The sequence below is a fragment of the Eucalyptus grandis genome, chromosome 2 (genome assembly GCF_016545825.1).
Source record: "Eucalyptus grandis isolate ANBG69807.140 chromosome 2, ASM1654582v1, whole genome shotgun sequence".
NCBI classification, from domain to species: domain Eukaryota; kingdom Viridiplantae; phylum Streptophyta; class Magnoliopsida; order Myrtales; family Myrtaceae; genus Eucalyptus; species Eucalyptus grandis.
Genome location: NC_052613.1, coordinates 10,621,449 through 10,644,741, shown reverse-complemented (window position 1 = coordinate 10,644,741; position 23,293 = coordinate 10,621,449).

The following is a 23,293-nucleotide window of genomic DNA, read 5'->3' as shown; positions in this document are numbered from 1 at the left end:
TCTCTGGCTGACTTGTCAAACAGCCTAGCTACTTTACTACATGCTTTATCTAGATTCTGCTGCTGTGTGAATCCAAGTCTTTTAATGGCTACTTAGCTGACCCAACAAACATCATCATATTTACTTAGTTGTCACATCACCATCAACTTGATCTTTACGGCTTTAATGTAAACATCATCAATAGCTGATCTTTTAGGTCGATTGGTATTGTTTATCATAACAGGACATTTGCGAACTTCTTTCCAATGAATCACCCACATATATTTCATAATTCTTTGGAATAGATATCTTCATACATTATAGTAAGTAATATACTAAGGATAGTTTGGACATTATCAAAATCACTTGAAAATGTTTTCTCCAACAATCCCTAATTTTTTTATGATGACAAAACTATTCCACAGATGTGAAAGAGTGATAAAAATTGTTTGAAGTAGTTTGAATAATTAAAAAAAGAAAAAGAAAAAGAGGATCTCCTTAGGATATTTTGCAATAGTGCTTTGGATATGCGAACTTAGGTGATCTTTAGCAAGATAGAGCATGACTGCATGAAAGTTCTTCCGTGTTCCACTATATTCATCTTCTTATATACATTGGCATCCAATTAGTGAGTATCTACATTAACATCAAGATAAGGTGATCTTTACTTGGCAATCAACTAATTTCCGCAAAAAGATCATCTATGTTTGACAACAACATATTCACCTCCTTTAGGTTGTATTGTTAGTCTCAACACTTCTATCTCTTTGATGACTTGTTTACCTTTGTCCTTGGCAACGACGGGTTCAGAGGTGCTTTCCTCTTTAGTTGAGGATTTTTTAGGTGAGGGTTGAGAGAGCTGAGAGGCTTGAGCAGCTGAATGTGATGGTTTAGCGGCTGGCTTTTCTTAAGCTATCAAAGCTTGTTCAATTTGTAGGGCTTGCAAGTTTGTGGTTTCAAACTTTAGAAGTTTATCTAGTTTCAATCCATGGATTTCCATAGAGTAGCTAAGCTTTTTAGCAGGTCTCCTAGAAGAGATTGGGCAGCTAATGGTGATGGATTGACTATAACTAGTGGTGCTATAGGTGGTACAGTGCATGTATCCTTTTCTTCTGGCAGCCATGATTCTAGTGTTTTTCCTATGGGCGCTCCCTTCTCTATTGTCATGGGCAAAATGGTGCTAGTAGTAGTTGATTCATCAGCTTGAGTCACACTTTAACTTTGAGTGGGCTCAAGTGATTCTTCCTATTGGGTGACCTCCTTTTTATAGGTTCTGGACGTTTGGCTAGTAGTACAATAGGATTTTCTTACAACCTTAGAAGTAGGACGAGTTTTGGGTGCCATGGTTTTTGAGTGTAGAGAGAATGTGTGTAAAAGAGCAAGAATTTTGAGTAGATGGTGTAGGAAAGAATACGAGAGAATATGAGTAGCGTGAGTAAGAAAGTAAGCATTGTTTCTTTATAAATAGGAGTAGTATATTTCACATAGAGAGAGTTAGTTGTTGTCTTTCAACGGTAACTTTCTTATCCATAATTGTTTGGTATTCAAATTTAATTGATTAAAGAGGTAGTAAAATTATGCTTATAAATTATGTTGAACAAACGTAACAACCCTAGATAGAGTGTATAGGTAGTCAAAACGGTAATAATATAGTACTGTAATGGTAACTTTTTTGAAATAAGACAATAGGTGCATACCTGTAGTTTCTATTGTACTCGATGTTTTTGACAAAATTGACACATTACGTGGAGAAAATTATTCCATTGCATTGCATATTCCCCAATTCACCACAAATGTATTCGAAGGCTAGCTTATCTAGCGGCTTGGTGAAAATGTCTGTTAACTGATGTTTTGATTCTACAAATTATATATAGATTTCACCATTGCTAACATGATCTATAATGAAGTGATGCCTTACCTCGATATGTTTTGCTCTTGAGTATAAGTTTGGATTCTTGGCAAGATTTATAGCACTATTATTGTCACACATAATAGGAATATATTCTCCCTCTTCTCCGAAATCACTGAGTTGTTGTTTCATGCAAATAAGTTGTGCGAAACAACTTTCGAGAACAATGTATTCAGACTCAGTGGTTGAAAGAGCAACTGAATTTTGTTTCTTTGAGAATCGAGAGATTAGCATGCTGCCTAGCAGTTAGCAAGTACTTGATGTACTCTTTTTATTTACTTACAACTTGTAAATTTAGCATTCAAGTATCCAAGCAATATAAAATTTGTATTTTTTGGGATACTAGATCCCTAATTTTGGAGTGGATCTGATATATTGAATAATTTGCTTAATAACTAATAAGTGAGATTCATTTGGATTAGATTGAAAACAAGCACACAAGCAAGTGCTCAATAAAATATCAAGTCTAGATGCTATTAAGTATAGTAATGATCCTATCATACTTTTATATAGTTTGGAGTTGACAAACTTAACTTTCTTATCTTTATCCAACTTGATAAAGCATGACATGGATGTTTCAATTTTCTTACATTATTCCAAACCAAATTTCTTTACTATTTCCTTTGCATACTTTTCTTGATGTTTGATGTATGAAGATGCCTTCAGGAGTTTGCTTGAGTTGAAATCCAAGAAAGAAATTTAGTTCTCCAATTAGGCTCGTCTCGAACTCATTTTTCATCATGTTTGCAAAATCCTTACACATTACATCGCTAGTGGCTCTAACAATTATATCATTAAGATATATTTGAACAATGAGCAAGTCTTTACTTTTCCTTTTCATAAAGAGAGTAGTGTCTACATTACTTTTTTCAAATTCATGATCCGTCAAAAAGTTACTTAAATTCTTTTGTACCAAGCTCTAGGTGCTTGTTTTAGCCATATAGCACCTTCTTGAGACGATAGATATTACTAGATTTTCTTGATTCTTCAAAACCTAGAGGTTGCTCAACATATACTTTTTCTTTGATATGTCCATTTAGAAATGTACTTTTGACATGCATTTGATGTAGTATAAAATTATGAAAGGAAGCATAAGGTAACAATATACATATAGCTTCTAATCTAGTAATAGGAGCATGAGTTTCATCAAAATTAATACCTATCTCCTATAGGTATTCTTTAGCAACTAATCTTGACTTGTTGTGTATAACATTACATGCTTCATCAAGTTTATTTCAAAATACCTATTTGGTTCCTACTATTGTTTGATCCTTGAGTCTTGCAACCAGTTTCCATAAATTGTTGACTTTGAATTGATGTAATTCCTCTTGCATAGCTTTAATATAGTTCTCATCCTTGAGAGCATTTTCTACTTCCTTAGGCTTGAATTGGGATATGAGAGCAAAGGAGTTTAGCATGCTTTTGAGAGACGATCTAGTTTTGATTCCTTCATCCGCCTTTCTTATAATCTGCTCCTTAGGATCCTTAGGCTTGAATCTCCAATCTTTTAAAGATTGTCCTTGATTTGAAAGATCAACTGGTGGTTGTGGTTGTTGCTGTTTATAAGTAACCGGTGCAAATATTTGTATAGTATCTTTGTTGTCATTAGTTTGCACTTATTTTTTCATCATCCTTGAACTTTACATTTATGGATTCTTTTACTACCTTTGAATCTTTGTTGAAGACTCAACAGGCCTTACTCATAGTTGAGTAACCACGAAAAATACCTTTATTAGCTTATGTATCAAACTTCTCGATGTCGTCATTTGTATTCTTGAGAATGAAACATTTGCATTTGGATACATGGAAGTAATGCAAAGTAGGCTTTCTTTCTTTGAAGATTTCATACAAAGTCTTTTGTACATATGTCTCAATAGTATTCTATTGAGTGTGTAGCATGTGATGGCAATAGCTTCAGCCCAAAAATAAGTAGGTACACCACTTTCGATCATCATGGTTCTAGCCATTTCTTAAAGTGATTGATTTCTTTTTTTTTACTACTCTATTCTATTGAGAAGTGTAAGCAGTGAAGAAGTTTCGACTTGAAGTTAAAGAAAAGTTGAGGGAGGGAGAACATCATGATCATGGCAAAAGATACTAGTTATTTGACATGAAATGATTAGTATGGCTTGTCAATAACCATCGTGATTATGGTGATCTCAGCATATTCTCCCTAGTCCAACTCATCCTCAGGTTCATACCTTTCTACAAAGGTCATGTCATGTTTATCAAGTTTCTTCTCTTTCTCTTTCAATAGGCTTTCATGCCTCATTGCCTTTGTTGCCAATTGGAATAGGTGGTTATATGGTCGACCTTCTAATCTATCTCTCAAGGTAAACTACAGAAATCTGAAAGCTATATTGACAAAGGACTTCTCTGGCAATAATAAAATACATTCCTTTCTTTGAGGTTGAATATATTGGTCTATCTATTCATTGTTTTATTGCTTAATACTAGACAGGTATGCAGTAGACATGTCAGGACTAGATCGATATAACTGATAATGAAATTGTATTTCCATTTGTTCCCATGAGAGATTGAAATTGATCGGTAGTGTCGTATACCATGTGAAAGTAGTCTTGGATAGCAATAACTAGAACAATCTTAGCTTCCAACAATTTGCTTGACTTGCATCACCATATAGTGTGATGAACTGACTAATATGTTCCAACGTCAAGTGGCTATCCTCGCCAGAAAATAGAGTAATATTAGACATCTTGAAACCCCTCAATAGGATATCGCATTCATCAAGTCCGGATATGACTTTCTACATACAGGTATAACATTTCACAAGTTGAACTTATATTGCCACAACATTTGCTTGAATACCAATTGAGGGTTCTGCAGATCTTTTGCAAGAATCAGAGGAGCACCCTACTTCCCAAGTAAAGTCTAAGGTACAACTTGGTTGTTGATCACCATGTTTGGCCTTTGTAGAGCACATACTTGATTAGGCACTGCTATAGCTTAATTGTTGATAACAACATTAGGTCTATAAGAGCAGGTACTACATTAAGTTAGGGTACTATGCCAATTGGCCTAGCATTATCTACCCGAGGTGCTAGGCCAAATGGCCATATATTCTCCAATAATGGCATAGTTTATTAAGAGTTTTGATTCACTACATTGCCATTAGTATTACTACCAACGTTGATTCGAGCAAGATTAAGCAAATTACCTCCATTGGTATGCATTGGCCCTTAAGTTTGGGTTGTTTTAGTAGTTTCAGACCCCATTTGGTTCATCATTTGCAATGGGCTTTGGGACTCTAAAGTCCCTTAGCCAAATGCAAACGCATTTGGTTAATGTTTTTGGTCAACTTTGAGAAAATACAATTGCATCTCCAAAGGGGTCTAAGGCCTTTTAATCTAAAACAGGTCACGAGATACTTTGGAAAGTTGCATTTTCAAAATGTAAGTGTTGGCCTCGGTTACTATTCATCTTCTCCGAAAACCGCAGCATAGAAAGCTAATTGAAGGTTGACAACCGCCAGCCAACAATTTGCGCACATCGGTGACCGTCGCTTGAGGGTCGCCCGACCTCGGCTGTCATGACCCCAACTCTATCTTTAAGGTCATGAGCGGCAAGGGTTATTTTCACGACGTCCTAGGCTTGTTGCCGTCCCAATTCTTTTAATATTGTTATCATGCACATACGGAAACGCGAACAAATAACCTCCCGAACAAACAATAGTTGGAAGATTGGGACACATATCACATAGAACACATTAATTTATATCAGAACGGTACTTTTACAAGCCCTTTCTTTACGGGCCCTCTTTTTTTTTTACATCACAGTATAAGTTTTCTACATAAGTTAAGGGAAATCCTATCTCCTCTAGCATGACTGCAGCTCCCAAAACTGATGTGAAACTTTTATGCCTACAAGACTGAAATAAGAGGGATGAGTTTTGGGGAAACTCAACAAGTAAAATTCATAGTTCTTTATTAAGAAAGCATCTCATCATCGAAACCTAGCAAGTACAACACTCGCAAATAATGTCAATGGTAGATCAATAGCAAACTTGTTGCAATCCTTAACTACATGCAAATGTCCATCGTAACATGCTTCAATGTATACTTACCTTTGGCTTATCAATAAATATATCAACATATCATTTATGCATATACTGGCATTCATGCAAATTCATTTACTATTGTCTTGGCTCAACTAGGCCCTCCTGGCTCAATTGAGGCATCTAGCTTCAAGCTAGGCATCTTGGCTTACCAAGGTATCTTGGCTCAACCAAGACATCCCGACACTAGCTCACCAAGGCATCTTGGGGCTAGCTTACCCAAGGCATCCAGGCTCAAACACAGGCATCGTGACTCAACCAAAGCATCTGTTCAATAAACGAGGCATCATCGCCAACTCTATGTGGGGACATATGTTTTTTCCTCTTTAGGTGCATGCATAAATGTATCACACAAGTTGGTTCTTATCTTTTTTCTTAACCAACACATGTATGGCCCAAAGGTGTGCTCATTCATTCATGTGTGTCATGAATTCTTATACTTCACTAATATATATGTCGGGAACAATCATTTATTTGTAACTTGAATTAATCACTTAGCACCACTCCCTGCACTAGACAAGGCTTGGAAACGATATGCCTTAATATCGATCCAAGACCTCGAGGCTTGGGTACACCTCGCTTTAGTGATGATCCCAAGCTTGACGGGCCTCTGCTCCAACCTGATGTGAATGCGAATGTATCGAGAGTGACCCTTGGCTCGCGGTTTGATCCAATGCCAAGCACAAGGTCCCCAAGTCCACTTGGACTATAGAAATTGGCATGCTTGGTGCCTTACCAAGATCTCGTGGATTTGGGCGATCCCTGTACCGATCAAGGCATAAGATCGACATGCCTCAATGTTGACTTAGAACCTTGCGGTCTTGGGCGATTCCCGTACCAAGCGAGACTTGGACTTGGCATTCTATTTATGCCAAACCAAGGCTTTATGGCTTTGGTAACTTTTTCTTGCGATGAACTCAATTCAAATGAACCTCAGCCTCATTCCGGGCATGAATAATTCAAGCACACGTTCAAGCACAAACATGAGTAAAACCATACAAAAGATAAAACATTCTACCCATGACTTCACGGGTGAGCATCTAACTAGACTCGATAATGGAGACTACCACCCTAGATGAGACATAGGAATCTTACTTACCTTGGCAAACCTCGAGGACCAACTTATATAACTTGATGGATTGAGGATGCAAGGCTGAGAGAAAGGAGAAGGAGGAGGGGGCGTCCAAGAAGAAGGAGGAAGGAGGAAATGAGAGGCAATGTGAAAAAAATGAAGAGGGCTCCTTCTATTTATAGCCCCTTAGTGCCATCATTACTAAGCCAAGCGGTCCAATCTTAAGTTTCCATGTGTCCCACCTAAATTCATTGGGTGGCAAGCCTAAGTTGCAAGGTATCATGCATATTTTTAAAATGTGGCACACCTAATGGCCTAATGTAATGATTAGAGGATTATTTGTTTCATTCTTATTTGACCATTTATATAATGTTCTCATGACTTGGCCTACTTGTTCTCTAAGAAAAATCTTAGGGTAATGATGACCATATCTTTTATGGACACCTAAGCCAATGACTCATCGATTTCTTCTCCAAGGAAAATCTTGAGCCATCATTACCAAATCTTCATGGGGCACCTAAATGGGATGACTCATCTTTGCATTTAATGAGGCATTCTAGAATCTTCTATATGTCTTCTTTTGATTGGTCCATTTGTCCAAGAGTCTCTTACTAAATTCCCAAGGTGAATCTTTGGTAATCATTACCAAATCTAGAAATATCTTTCCAAAGCGGTGAGTCATCCTTCTCATTAAATGATGGTGTTCGAGAATTTTTTTCGTTTTGTCTTTTTCTTCCTCAAGAAGGCGATCTAGAGAATTCTATCGTCCAAGTTGATTCCGGGGCTGAAAAGGGATCATTAGGTACACCTTGAAAAATCGAATCATGTACACCCGAGGTTCGGCCATTACGTCCCATATTTGCCCAAATCGTTCATTTGGATGGTCTATTGGCCAATAGGGTCAGTTGTCATTTGATCGGTTTGAGACCAATACTAGAGCTACCCATGGCCTAGCACTAAGCCAAGACACTCATGTACCTTAGAGTTAGTGATGGAATAGCCAGGTCTATCCCTGGGCTTATTTCGGTCAGCATCCGATCCGTCGGTAGGGTTCATGGTCGGTGCGTTATCGATCCATGATCGGACATCACCAATTCAAGATTTCTTTCTAATCACTAAGAATTAAATAGGGAATGATGCATTTTTTGTTAGAAGACGATCGCATTTGATCAATTTGGATCGTTCGTGTATCGGTGCTATGATTGGTCGTGACCGTCACCAATCCAAAGTCATCCCATGACCAATTCTTGTGATTGAAAAGTTATGTTATGAGTTGGTGATCCTATCTTATTGGTATGGTCAGTAGAAAATTCGAGGCCAACACCTTGACCGATTCATGACCGGTCAGTCGGTCGGTTGGTCAGTTGATCGAACCATGACCGATTTGCGATTCCTTGCCGATCGAACCGATCTATCCATGGCCAATGGCCCATGATCGGTCCTTTTATGACCTTATGGCCGATCCTTACGAGGTGAAATCGAGGATATTACATCGGTGACCGTCGCTGGACCTCAAGTGACACTTGGGTCGCCCGACCCAGGTGACAATGACCCAAGTGGCTGTCGCCTGAGGTGGGTGACCTTAAGCGAGGGCATCTGGGGGCTAGATCTAGCCAATCAACCATTGGACTTCAAAAAAAAAAATTACAAAAATCTTTTCTTTTTAATTTAGTAAAAGTCATTTACGAATGCAATTTTTACCAAACAGCATTTTAGTCAAAGTTGTTTCACGATACACTTTAAAATTACAATTCACCAAACGTTATTTGCATTTTGGAAAACTCTTTTAACTCAAAGGCATTTGCATTTTTCCAAGAACATTCCCCTAAAGCCAAACTAAAAAGGGCCTCAACCCTTTGCAAAATCATGAAAGGTGATGGAGGTGGTATAACCTGTTCTATAGTACCGAGGGTAATCTGTGTAGCAGCTGATGCTAGAACATACTCGGAAGGTGCAGGATTAGTAGGATTGATCTGCATTTGAGTTGAATTGTCGGACACTCCTTGTCCATGCATCGGCTCATGGAAGGTGTTGATTATCATTGGTTTGACCACATTGACAATGTGTTGCGCCAAGTAATTGGCCAATCAATTCTAGTGTTCATTTAAGAAGTCCCCTTATAGCAGTCATCATTACCGGGTTTGGCTCCAACTGCCTCCTCTGCTCATTGGTAAGTTGCCTTCGAGTGTCGACATCTCCACCTTGGGCTTGATAAGTGCCGTTAATGACTCATAACATCCTACCCTTTCATTGGTATGCAATGGTGCTAAGTCCCACCAGCATTATTAGGATCATGTTGATTCTTGTGCGTACCATAAGATCTTCTCAAGTTAGCCATACTAGACCCACTAGATGTGCCAAAAGGATTTTTTGCATAAATTTCTCCTACGACAAAATATCTTTGACCGAAAGTCATTTATTTGGCTTTTAATTATAGGAAACCAGGTTATGCACCAATTCCTTATAGGAAATATCACAAATTACAAGGAATCAACAATTTTGATTAGAGCAAGATTATATAGACACAAACCGTACCAAAATTTAGTTGATGACAAGGCTTGGAACATAAAACTATATGATGTAACTAGATGCAAACCAACTATACCAAAATTTATTTGACGACATAGCCTGAGAACATGAGTATACTATGATGGAATTTAATCGACAACACATAACTTAAGATAGAGATACATTATGAAATTTAATCAATGACATGAATCTGGGAAGCTACAACTAAGAAACACATTAGAATTTAATTGACGACATGCTTTTGGAAAATAAAAGTTCCATGCTGAAAAGTAAATTTATTAAAAGATAGTAAATTTGTTTGATTTGTGGCCAAGGGAGGCTATTCAATAGATGACTAGTGGTATTTATATTGGTCGTGCGGTAACTTTTCTTGAGCGGTTTTAGGCGGTTGCGCCCATCCCAAGCGGTTTCCTGTAGTTGCATTCATATTCCTTCATTTTCAAAAGTCTTGTGCCCATACTCTCGTGATCTCATGATCTTGATCTCGAGCGACTTTCTTCCCTTTAAAAGGCATGTCGATTGCTCAACAATCTCGATTGTTTTGTCCCCTAGTGGCCTCGGATTTGTAGCTATATCCCAATGCTCCCTATACATTCAAAGACCTTGATGGTTTGCTACTCCTTACTCATCCGATACCTCTGTCAATGATCGTTAGCCATTCGTTATCATATATTGATCATTGATTGGTAGTGACCATCAAAACGCGCCGTCAATGTGTGCTAATATTGATTATTAAAATCGATATTGGTCCTTGTGGTAATTAACGATGCATCACGTCATGACAATATTCACACATTAATCCCATGTTTATCCATGTTGACGATTTGGTCTTCTTCTTTCTTTTTTTTCTTTTTTGTTTTTGTTTTTTATTGTGCAAACAGCATCATATACAAATGAAACAGCAATACTAGAGAATTAAGAATGTGCACTGTCATCTGATTGACGATGAGATAATTAATAGATGAATATTCAAACAAATAGGATCCCTCCGAAAGACAATGTCACACTCATTAATTAGGAAGTAACTTGTAGTAAACCATTTTGCTCAGTAATCTAATTTGGACGGTAATATATATTCAGATGTAATCATCATGTCGTGCTAACCTCCATACAGGAAACTTAGGAGAAGCAGAATCAAATTAGGCAATAACTGGTATCCACGGTTGGCTTTACCAAGCAACTGCTTTTTGCTTTCTACATTGGGATTAGTTCAATGGGATAAACTAATTCTCTTGGAAAATGGTTACACAGTCCTCTCCGTGTTTCAAACGACATGGTAAAGAGTGACTAACGACGAATGGCATCGTTGTGAGAATCAAATCGATCCTCTTCGACCAATGTAAGCCGTTAGAGAGTGTTTTAGTGTTAAATGTGAGAATTAGTGCCTTCGGGACACTGATTAAGTATTTTTTATATGAAAATAAGTACATGGTTCTCTTCATGTTTGGAACGAATGGTAAAGAGTGATTAATGACAAATGGCATCTGTGTGACAATCAAATTGATTCTCGTCAACCAATTTTAGTACTTAGAGGGTGTTTTAATATTAAATGTAGGATGTTGTTGACAAGTGCCCTCGAACAATTTAAATTTCAAGGCACTAATTATGCATAATACAATGACTATGGTGCATTGGAGACTATAAATTTCACTGGATTACTTACTTAACAAGTACCTTTGGACACTCATTTTCAAAATACTTACATATAAATGAGGGCCGTGCTTTCCTCTATTCACGGTTGGACGAAACTTCCTTGAATCGGTATTCTAATTTGTGTGCTACAAACATTGACAACATTCGCAGGGGGCCCCGGCTGGTGGGTTGCTAAGCTAATCTCCTCCGAGGTATAGTCGATGTTGTGCTCCCGTAAGGTGAGCTAGGCTGGATTCTCAACATCAAAAAAAAAAAAAAAAATTGACAACATTCACATTTATGTTTACCGACCAAATCACTTGGCCATAGAGTTTTAATCGACTCAATTGCGAAGAAATTTTTTTATTAAAGAAAGTTTCTCTTAAATATGGGAAAAGAAATTGATTATGGACAGTGAAGACTTGTTTAGAAGATTATGTAGATTGATTATTTAGAGTAATTTTCCTACCTAACCCTGTCACATTTAGGGCGCGCATGACAACTATTTTGTTTATTTATTATTCTATTTTTTGTTTACAGGAACAAGTTTGAACAAAAATCTATTTAATAATACAGTTTCATTTTCTATTTCTGGAACAAATTTATAATCCAAAAATATGTTTCGAACATAAACGGAAAGTAAAAATTTTCTACTTTCATATTTGTAAAACAAAAATGAGAAAAAACTATTTTCATTGCTCACCTTCATTACTAACCGGCCACCAACCCGCCACTGCCACCTACTGCCCATTGTCGTCCTTCATGCACCATCTTCTACCAAGCACCTCCTGTCGTCGCCCATCGGTCGGCCGGAAAGAAAAAAAATTATATCGCTATCGAATGAATTTCTATTTCAATTTCTGTTCCAGGAACATAAATTTTATATCATTATCAATCGTGTATTTTTGCTCAAAACTCATTCCTAAAAATTTATTTATGGAACAAAATGATTGTCATTAGTGCTCTTAGGGAGCGGCAAAGGTTGTCATTGACGATGGCAACGATGTGGTTGGCAGACGTAACAGGTGGAAAGAGGGAGGAGAAAGCAAGAGGAGTGCTAGGTTTTTGGTTAGTGATAGGTGGCTATGACAAAGCATATATATGGACATGTGTCGCAGTCCCGCGAAGGAGATAGCTAGCTGGAATTGAAACATATTTGGTTGGCTAACTTTCTACATAGGGCAGTTGCAGCTGTTAAAAGTATACCTTCCCTTTTGTTACCCGAATGATTAAACTGTTGAGTTCTAGTTTTGGTCCAATGGCAACTGACGAGAAGCAGCAGCTCACATTCATGATTCTCGTATAATGTGGTTAGGTGGGGCAGCTCCAAACCCTACCCGAACTTGTATGTTGCAACCTGCGACATAGTAGGAGAAGTTTCTTGATACCGCATTAAGGGCCCATTTGGTTTGGCTTTGGGGAAATGCTCTTGAGAGAATGCAAATACCTTTAAGGTAAATGGGTTTTTTGAAATGCTAGACTGTTTGGTAAATTATAACTGAAAAGTACTTTAGGAAAATGCAAGACTGTTTGGTAAACATATATTTGAAAAGCCCTTTAGTGTGATCAAATTAAGTTTTTTAGTTTTAGTATTTTTAAAATTATAAAAAAAGAAACAATGACTATATAACCTTTTACATTTTCATGTTGAGAGTAATGTAAAAGATATATATTATTAAATTTATTTAAAAATTATATTAAAATAATTTGATTATAAATTAGATGTAAAGCTCAACTTTTGGCCTAGGGTTCTTTTAGGTTTGTTTTCAACTTTGAATATTTTTTTTTTTTAATTATTGTAGTATTAATCATCTTCGTTGGGGTTAGGGAAATGATCGGTTTTCTAGTGTGTTGATAAAAAGTTGGGCTATTGATTGTCGAAAGATAAAAATGACAAAAAAAAAAGGTAAACCTAACATTTCCCAAAGGGTTTTTATTATTTTTTTTAAAAATAAAAATAAAATCCACATTTTGAAACTGCCTTCGGCTTTCGTCTCGATCCTTGGGGTTTGGATGAGTCTTTGGGGTACCAAGTAAATATGTTGGGAATATGATCGGTTTTAAAAAAAAAATCAACGGATGAATAGTAAAGGTGGACATGCATTTCCGAAATGCTGAAAGCCTAAAGCAGATCCGTACTTGCTTTGGGCTTTCAGAATTTCAAAAGCCAGCATTTGACCAAGGACACCTCTAAATGCTGAACCAAATACCTAAATTTTTTCCCAATGGGCTTTTGAGGCTGAAAGCTCATTGGGAATGCTGAACCAAATGGGGCCTAAGTATTCACCTAGGATTCCTCGATAGCACGGCCACACATTTTCGGAATATGTTAGTTGCCTTCGGCTTTCGCGTCTCGATCCTTGGGGTTTGGATGAGTCTTTCGTAGCTAACTGGCTAGATTACCAAGTAAATATGTTGATTACGAAGCAAATATGTGTAGTTAACGAAGCAGATACGTGTAGTTAACTGATTCACGATTAGTGCCTTGGAAAATTTGGGAAAAAAAAATTCAGATCGTAATATTTTTTCAATGGTAGCTCGATAAATTTTATGGGGACTCGATTGAGAATTGCTTCCGAAATCTATGGCATATGCAGAATGCCTTAATCGAATTTTTTTTTGGCCTTAATCTATGGCATGCAAGCCAATCCAAACAAAAGACATTTTAGGTGAGGAGTTTCACTAAGACGGCACATTTATTAAAAGATAACGCTAAAGTAATTAGCAAGGGAAAGATGTTGGCTGAAAAATGAAGGCAAATAATTAGACGAAAGACTTGAGACTTTTTTTATTATCATAAAAATCCGCCGCTAGAGTCGGGTTGCTAAAGATGTGTTTTATGGTAGTAACGGTCTCAAGTCCACAGAGGCCAAGTGCAAAACCCATTGCCTAGGGTGGCCTCAATGCCCTTGCCCGAGTCCCTAGCACTGGGGCTTGGGTCCCTTATAGTCGAGCCCTAGTCTAGAACCCCAATGTCCGTACTCAAATCCTAGAGAACAAAGCCCAGGTCCTCAACACCTAGGCCTAATTCTATAGTGGTTGGGCCCAAGTCAATTGAGGCTACGCTTGAGACCCTTATGCATGTACCTAGATTTCATGTGCCCAAGCTTGAGTCCATCAAGGATGAGGCCCAAGACCTTGATGCCCGTGTCTAGGTTCACGAAACCCAAGTTCAAGTTCATCTAGGTTTGGCCTAGATTCCGGCAATCAAGCCTCGTTGCAGGACCCAAACCTGGCCTCGATGGACTTGGGCCTAGGAGTAGGGACTTGAGCATAAGCATCGGGTCCTGGGCCCAACCTCAATAGACACCGACCTAACCTCGATGGACTCGAGCGTGAGCACTTGGGACTCAAGGGCATGGGCATTAGAGGTGGGTGTCGACCTCAATGGAGCAGGGGGCTTGAGCCCAACATTGATGGACATGGGCCTAGGTATCCCACAACTCGGGCCTAGCCTTAATGGACCCAAGGGAATCTACGCTCGGGGTTTGGGGACTTGGGCATCGGCACAAGTGTCTCAAGCATGACCCAGATGGACCCGGGCGTAGGCTTAAGGGAACTAGGTACGAGCACCTGGGACTCAGCCTTGGGCCTCAATGGGCCTAGGGCAAGCACTAGGGATTTAGGCCCAGCCTCAGTGGACTAGGCATGTGTGTTGGGTTCTCAAGCCCAACCTCGATGGAAATGGGTTGGCCTCTATGGACATGAATTTGGTCTTAATGGACCCTTGTGGACCTAGCCCTCATGCCTAGAACCAAGTCAGCTACCAAGTTCTCATGAACAAGTGTTGGGTTTCTATACCCAAGTACAAAATTTCTAATTCAAGCATGAGATCTAGTCATATTTTGGAAAATAATTTACAAATTTTTAAAAATGAAATCATTTTCTAGAATTTAAGTATAAATCTTCCATTGACTCATTTTTCTTAACGATCTAAATGCCGGAAAATAGAAAACATAAACGGAGGTTAAAACTTGTTGTGATAATGCATTTAAGTCCAAAAATTTATCATTTGTCGTCCAACTTAGTCCTTCAGCCAACTCCATAAGGTTTTAGCATACAGAAAACTAACGGGACATTTTTTCATGGTGGCCACATAAAATTGAAAAAACTATATACACTAAAAATGATAAGTGATACTTTATGTACGACTAACAAAAAATTTAAGTACATCAAAGTGGCAAGTTTTAAGATTTAAATGTACAAAATGAAAATTTCAAGACTCAAGTGCATTATCATGATAAGTTTTAGGATTTATCTTGTAATTGTCTCCCGAACAAATTCTCGTTGTACCAAAAAATAAAATGGACAGCAGAAAGAGAAAAGAGAAAGGGGAAATCAAACAATAGAAAAACACCGGGGCAGTTCTCCTACGACCAACCGATAGGAGTCCTTCAGCTAGCAGTCCATGTCAGCGAGATGCGGTCAATCGGAGCAGAGGGTCTCTCGGTTTCAGCGGAAGACATTCTGGTGAAAGCAAGACAAGTGATATAACAATAACATACGACAAAAATTTCACTTGAACTTTATACAATTTATGCGAATTCTTCGGCTGGTCGGTGACAAATTTTTCTTCGACAGCTAATACTCACAAAGATACTTTCAATTTGGGTGTGGCTACTTCCACGTCATTTTGAATGGAATCATTTTTTTTTTTTAAATGTAAAGTGAAAAGCGCCCTCAGTCAATTAATGCTAATTCAGGCAATAAATAACATTATTTGAGTAATTTACGTACTCTCAATTCAATTTAGGGATGGAAATAAACCCAAAATATTTTTTCCTTTGACTTATTCATTTACCCATTATGAGTTCTGGATCCAAAAATTAAAAGTGTGATTCCATAAGACAACTAGATTTTTTGTTTAAAGCAAAGAATGAATGTACTTTAAACAGGAGTGGAAATGGCCCATATTTAACACATAAAGCGAACAAGATGAATAGCAAGTGAATGTAATTGTGTTGATCAAAGAGGACTTCTAATATTATATTTGTAATAGAAGTAATCAGTGGAGTCGAGCTCAAGCTTGGCTTTAAGCTCGAGCCTTATTTTTTGCCTAGGCCAATCTATCCCCGAGAGAAACACGTGATATTCTTAGGTCGGTTCAGGCTTGTCTCAGGGCCAATCCAGCGGGGCTTTATAACAGTTGAACGTAAAAATGCGGAATGGAGAAAATGGGGAATTTTCAATATATTTAGATATATATAATGAATAGTTCATATGCCTATTTATAGGTTTTATTGGATAACTACTTGAGATAACAAGATAACATATCGAACATAATTAATCAATTGTAGACGTCTAAATCGCAAATATCCCCTCTAACGTAAGGTTGGAACAAATCAGTTTGAATTTGAAAAATAATCCAAACGATGTCCCAAAATCTTTAATCACCTGAAATTAGACATAAGATTGACAACAAGATTACAATATGTGGATCATTTAACAACGGTAAGTATGATGGTAGTGTCCGATACCATATTAGAAAGATGTTTTCTCTAACAATAACTAAAAGATATTTTCCAGGACCATTTGAATGACTCTCTAGACCCACTTGGCTTTGTCCAATCTTGGCTACCTTATAAGCCTTTATGAGCTGTGGACGTAGTTGCCGATTGGATGTCTCGATCAGTTAGATGAGTGACCAGTTCCAGGCCATTCTCTGAAGTCGGACCACACATGAAGCACTCTGTCGCCCACATACGTTAGGATCTGCTGGGCATTTTTGATGGTCCCTATAGGTCAATTTTTCTTATTTGCTTCACAAGTTTGTAAAGCTTTCTTTATTCGATCGTACCCACTGTCTTCCAATACAAGTACATGCAAGAGGAATAAGAGGAGAACCTACTGTGGACTCAAATTTGTAGCCTTAGCAACAAGAAAGCAAAAGGGATTCACTTGGAGCTTGGGACGATGGATGAAAAGCTTTCGATTAGATTAGATATTCCATACCAAAAAAAAAAAAAAATGATTTATATGTCTTCCTATAAATGCTTAAAAGAGGTTGCGACTTGACGTAACTTTTTTTTTGATATGTTCTCATGTCATAAAAGCATTATATTGGATTTAATAGTCGCATGCACGTCGGAAATTAATTTCTCAACCTATTATGACCGCAAAGAGCTTGGATGAAAATGGTTGGAAGGTGAATAGTAGCCAGCAAAGTAAGACTGGGAGTTAGCGGTCAATCCTTAGAGTATCTCAAAGTTTAATGACGATTTTATCGGATTTCTCGAAAGTGACAATCTTGGGGTTGAATAACTCACTCTTTAAAGGGCTGTGCTTTCCTTCATCTCCAATTGAAGAAAATTTCTTCCCACTAGTATTCCAATCGGTGGATTACAAATTTTGTCATCTTTCATATTTACATATGTTAAATTCGTATGGAGTGATGTCCATAAATTGTAACGCATCAATCAGTAGTATTGTTGGGCATGAAGTTTTCTCCAACCAGGACGGCCTTCAAATCGGGCACGTTCAAGAACCACGGAAGGCGCGTAGACCTAGAGCCAAAGACTCCCAAAATCTCACCTGTTTTTTCATTCTATATTTCAAAGTTACTTTTGCAAGAGCGGGCCTTCAAAGATTTGAAAACATGATGGCCCATCTTTTGGAAGCGGAGAAGCAAGTGTTTTCAAGCCCAAAGGAAGTGCCTGTCTGCTGAGTATGGCCAGCCTAAGGTGAGGCCCAAATTGGTAGTGAAGCAGCCTAATTTTTCTTTTTTATTCTTTCTTTAGGAGCTCATGAAAGTATGGAAAAGTTCGTTTTATCGGGCCCAGATGAAGTCAAGTAATGGAAGACAAACTTAGAATCAATTAGGGCTTCAGGCCCGCAAAACATTTGGGAAGAAGAAGTCGGTTTCTTGTTTTCTGGTTGCGCTGAATTATTTGGCCAAGTACCAATGTAAATGCTAAAAGAGAAGGGAAATGCCTTAGCTTCGAGTTTGGTTCGAATTTTGATTTTTAGACCGATACCCAATTAGGTTTTATAAAGTCTTTGTCAAGTATCTATGTTGATATACAATATCAAGGGTTATAGTGATTTTTGCAGTGATAACATTGTATAATTCATTTATATACTTAGTTCTCTCACTTAACGGTGAATCTTACAATGTACCCGTAATTAGGCCTATCAAATGATTGGGTCGGGTCAAAAATGGTTTGATCCAAATTAATCCATTTATATGCAATACAAATTTAGCGAGTCATTCCTAACTTAGCCCACAACTATACTCGGGATTCATTTTTAGCAATTTTTCTCCTTTAATTGTTGCCTTTGAAGAATTGGTGGCTCCATAAACCAGCTCGCTGAGTTAGCGAGGGAGTTTGGGGATCAAATTATGGACAAGGAGTCAAGGCAGCGGTGATAGTCCGACTCAGGCCATTTATAAATAATGAAAGAGGTTCGGGTTTTGGTGTTGATGATGAAGTCTTAATGCACTGGGCTTGATGAAATTTCAACTTATCTTCTTGGTATCATATTTTCCAGATCTACACATCTCAGTTGATGAGCAAGTTATGAATTTGCTACACAACAACATACTTGTCAATCGATTATTACAACATCAATTGTATTTTTTCATCAAAAGGAAATATAGCAATCGGATTCAAATCTTAAAGTATTAGCAATGAGGGAGTACTCAGTGCAATTCTATTTGGAGACCTTTCATGAATAGTGAACGAGCAAGAAGATGAATTGCGCAAGAAACACGAAAGGCCCCTTCCCAAATAAAAAGTGCACCCATTCCAATTAAATTATTTCTTGAACTCTAAAAACCCAACCACCGAAACAAATTACTGCACCGAAAATGCATTTGTATCGGCATCGCCTCCTAAAAATCGTGCTCTTGTTATGTTAAAACTTGAGCAAACTTCACTATCACTGGAGATACATGCAAACTAGACCAATGCTTCAGTTTTGCTTTTGGTGCCTTCGGAAGAGCGCCAAATCAAGCGAAAGTAGCGCTGCTCATTTTCTCACGAGTCAGCAGCCTCTCTAGGTCCTCTAGCTTCTGCAAATATGCCAGGATGAGCCTTCCATTAACAATCTGCATCCAGTGTTAGCACGAATTATTAAGCTTGAGTTCTCACAACTGCCTATCCAGAAAGGAGGAGAGAGTAATACCGGAATCTTGGTTGAGCTTCTTTTCAAGAAAAAACTCCCAAGGAGCTTAAGAAAGATATCAGAACTGAACAACAGAACGCTATCTTCCCAACCGCGGTTACAAATAAATGGTTCTCTCATATGTAATGTGGGCCAGAATGTCTACTAGAGCAAATCATGGTTTTCCCTTTGTACCACCTAAAAGGGTGTGTCGAACACGAAAGGAAAAGAATAATTTTTAATTATGGAAAAGTCGTGTTTTTCCTCCAACTATCCCGCCACATATTTTGATTGGTGGCTTCTAGGCATGGACATTACCTTTATTTAATTTTGGTTAAATTTTCATATAAGTCGTGTCTACAACTTGTAACCCCCATCAAAGATAAGGTTGGAGAGATTTTTCTTCAACCAAAGTTGGAGGAAAATATTGCTCTTCGCATAATAACTTTTTAACGGTGAATGTAATCAACAATGTACAGTTGTTTAAAAACCACTCAAAAACAGAAAAATTATTTGAAAAATCATAAACCCATCACATTTTTATTAATTCATACCTAAACCTTTTAGTTATGTCAATTGAACCCTTAACATTTTCACGTTTTATTAATTGAGTCCATTCAACCAATTTTAATTTGAAATCGTTGATATGGACGTTGTTAGTTGTACCACTTAGGACAAACACGATGATGTGAACAATTTTAGATAATATATATATATATATATATATATATTATTTTTTTAATTTTCTATTTATTTTACTTTTTTTTTTTTTTTTTTTTTTTTTTCCTTCTTCCTCCGCCGATTGTCGGCCTTGGTGATGGCCAACAATCGGCCAAAGGCAACTACCAGTGAGGGTCACCCGAGGCCAGCGAGGGCAGAGTGAGGACCGACTCCAAGGCCGAGCGAGGACCAGGTGACTCCAGGGAGGTCAACTTACGCTGAACAAGCCTTAGTCGCCACATCTCTTCCCCCAAATCAGATGAGGAACCGATGCTCAAGCTTCTCTCCTTGAAAGCTGATTTGGAATCAAATGGCTTGCAAGATGAGTAATCCCGCCTGCACCTCTTACTCTAGCAGCTCGGTCCTCGTTGGCCTTTGGCAAGGGCAACCCTCGCCGGTGGTTGCCTCTGGCTAGTTGCCGAGGCTCAATGACCGGTGGAAAAAGAAGGAAAAAGAAAGAAAAAAAAACAAAATATCAAAAAATTCAAAAAATTTAAAATATTACTAAAAATTGTCAATGTCAATAATGGTTGTGCCATTTAGGAGATCGGCACTCATGTCATTGATTTTTGGCCAAATTGGCCAAATGAATTCAATTAACACAATCAAAAGGATTATGACTAAATTGATAAAAATGCAATAGGTTTTTAACTTTTCAGGCAATTTTTCGCTCAAAAAATCTCTCCCCCTCTATTTGGCTAGCCATTGTTTAACTTACGAACTTCTTTGTCATAATCAATATACTAATTGAAAGCCAATCCACAAATAATCTCTCTTTTGTCTGTGCTATCATTTTTCTGAGCTAGTGTAGAAATTTTAGGAAGTTCGGGCAACCCAAGTCAAAAAAGCACTCTGAGGACTAAACTGAAAAAACACAACAAGTTCAGGGACCACATACTTTTGTTAAATGCAAAAACAAGGATTCGTCAAAAAGGCATTTAGCTCTTACTTTTGACAATGTGCTCCTCAAAATCAAACTCATGTCGGAAGCTTACACCAAGGAAATCATTTTTCCGCAGCTGCAATCTTCATTTTCCTCAACGTGTCAATGACGCGAATTTTTAATATTCCTCGATTTAATTAACCTATTAAGTTGGTAATAAATATATAAACTATTCTAAAGTGCGAACCATGACCTAAGCGTGAATAGGTCCTTCCGATGGAACTGCAAGCAGACATGCACGCGCAGACATCTTTATCTTGAATGGTAGATGAAAAGGTTCTCTCTCTCTCTCTCTCTCTCTCTCTCTCTCTCTCTCTCAGTAGAAGGTCGCACCTTATGAGGATACGCTTTGGTTGAGCGGCTAAAATCACATGCAACTACCACTGAAGACTCAAAACTGCAAATAGAAAATGAATAAATAAGAAAAGCTTACCAAATTCATCTCATTTCCTCTTTCAACTTGACGGAATGTTTGGTGGACCAAGGTACTGTCCTGATAGTTCAAAGCATCTTCCCTGCACAAACCCTATTTGGTGTCCGAGAATATGTGGTGCTCTCTCGATGAGCTCGCAAGGACCTTCTAGTGTCTGAACTTACTCTGCAAAATAAGAAGGATGCATTGGATAGTGCTAGGTATATCAACACTCACATGTAGAATCGATATATCTAAGCTATATGCCGGACTCCAATCAGATGTTCAACACGATCCATTTGCTTAAATATCTCTGATGCTTCATTTGGCAGTGCGTTGAAAATCATCGACTTTCCCTTGTTATGTATTTACAATCATGTTGTTCTGCAAGAGAATTCTGATTCTTGAATGGAAAACCAAAGTAGAAAGAACATGAAAGCAAGACATTGTCATAGTCATAGATAGACTGACCACATTTTGGGCACAAAAATAATCAAACATCATTGACCACCTCTTTGAAAAATGGTGTAAAGCTAGATGGAAGCGTTAGAACTTACAATATAGGGTTGTAGAGAGGTCATGGAAGATTCGGGGAACAATTTAATATTCAAATATAGATGGAACTGCATAAATTAGTTTGTATCCACCCATTGTTTTCTATAAATTCATCTGCTCTTAATTTTAATACTCACTCCACCAAAAAAAAATTCTAAAAAAAAATGGCAGTTCAGTTTATGACAGTACCCCAACTCCTGGCCAGAAAGATCTCTTTTCTTGCTTGATCTTCCTGATATTTGGCGAGAAAAGTTGGTGATAGAACTTCTCGCTCTACTAACGAGGTCAGGCGGATTTTCCGTCACCGTTGCACGGCAAAGCTGCAAAAAGTCTATTGCAAATCCACTTTGAGTTGACACTTAGGAATGCACTGGGCAGAAATTGGCGAAGGAGCACCAACTTCTGCCGGTCTGATAAGAGACTACCACCACGAAATGGCAGCTACCCACAAAGAAGCAATCGAACAAAGAAAAACGAAGCCTTGATATGAAGATTATTTAAAAAGTGTACCTTTAATGAGAAGACGAAGATTATTTTAAGCAGATCCCGGTGGTTAAGGGCCATAATTATAGCATGATGGCCTATAAAGCCTAGATTTTCCATGATAGTCATGCCGAGCACCCTATTGTAATTTTTTAAATCGGTTTTAGTAATTTAAAAAGTGTACCTTGGAATATCCGATTAATCTGTACAAAAATAACTTGTTCAAACCGTGGATCTCAAGATAAAATGTGTCTTATGGGAGCCACAAGGCCATTATATCATATAGAAAAAGATTATTTGATCTCATACATGCATGCGTAAGTACGGCAAGGTAGTCCGCTAATTCTAAAACCACAATTACCTGTTTCAGCAAAAGCAACAAGTTTTCGGGGGCACAAGCAGTAGTATGGAGGTACCAACGATGACTCGCAGGGCCGCTCTCTCCGACCTCTTGTGGTAATTGGTGCAATTTTTCTTTTGCAAGTATATAACATAATCTAAAAAATCGCATGTAAATTTATATATTTTGCTCGTCATGATCTTAGTGGCTATGTTCGCCACTGATCTCGAGAATTTTATGTTTATCACTGAATGACAAGTAAAAGACTTGCATGATATGTAGAGCACATATAGAAACTGATAAAGAGACTTGCAGTACCCTAGAAAGGACATCACGATTCATATTAGTTGCTTAGTATTAGGTGCCATTGCTATGATGTAATATTTATTTCCACGTTATCATGCGTGTAGCAAAATGTTTGAATGCGAAATTATATATCTATTGATTTATATGTGGTATCAAACTCATGAATAATGGTGATTGACTATAAATTAGTAATCGTTATATTCCCTATAATGTGGATTATAGGGGTAATTTGGGA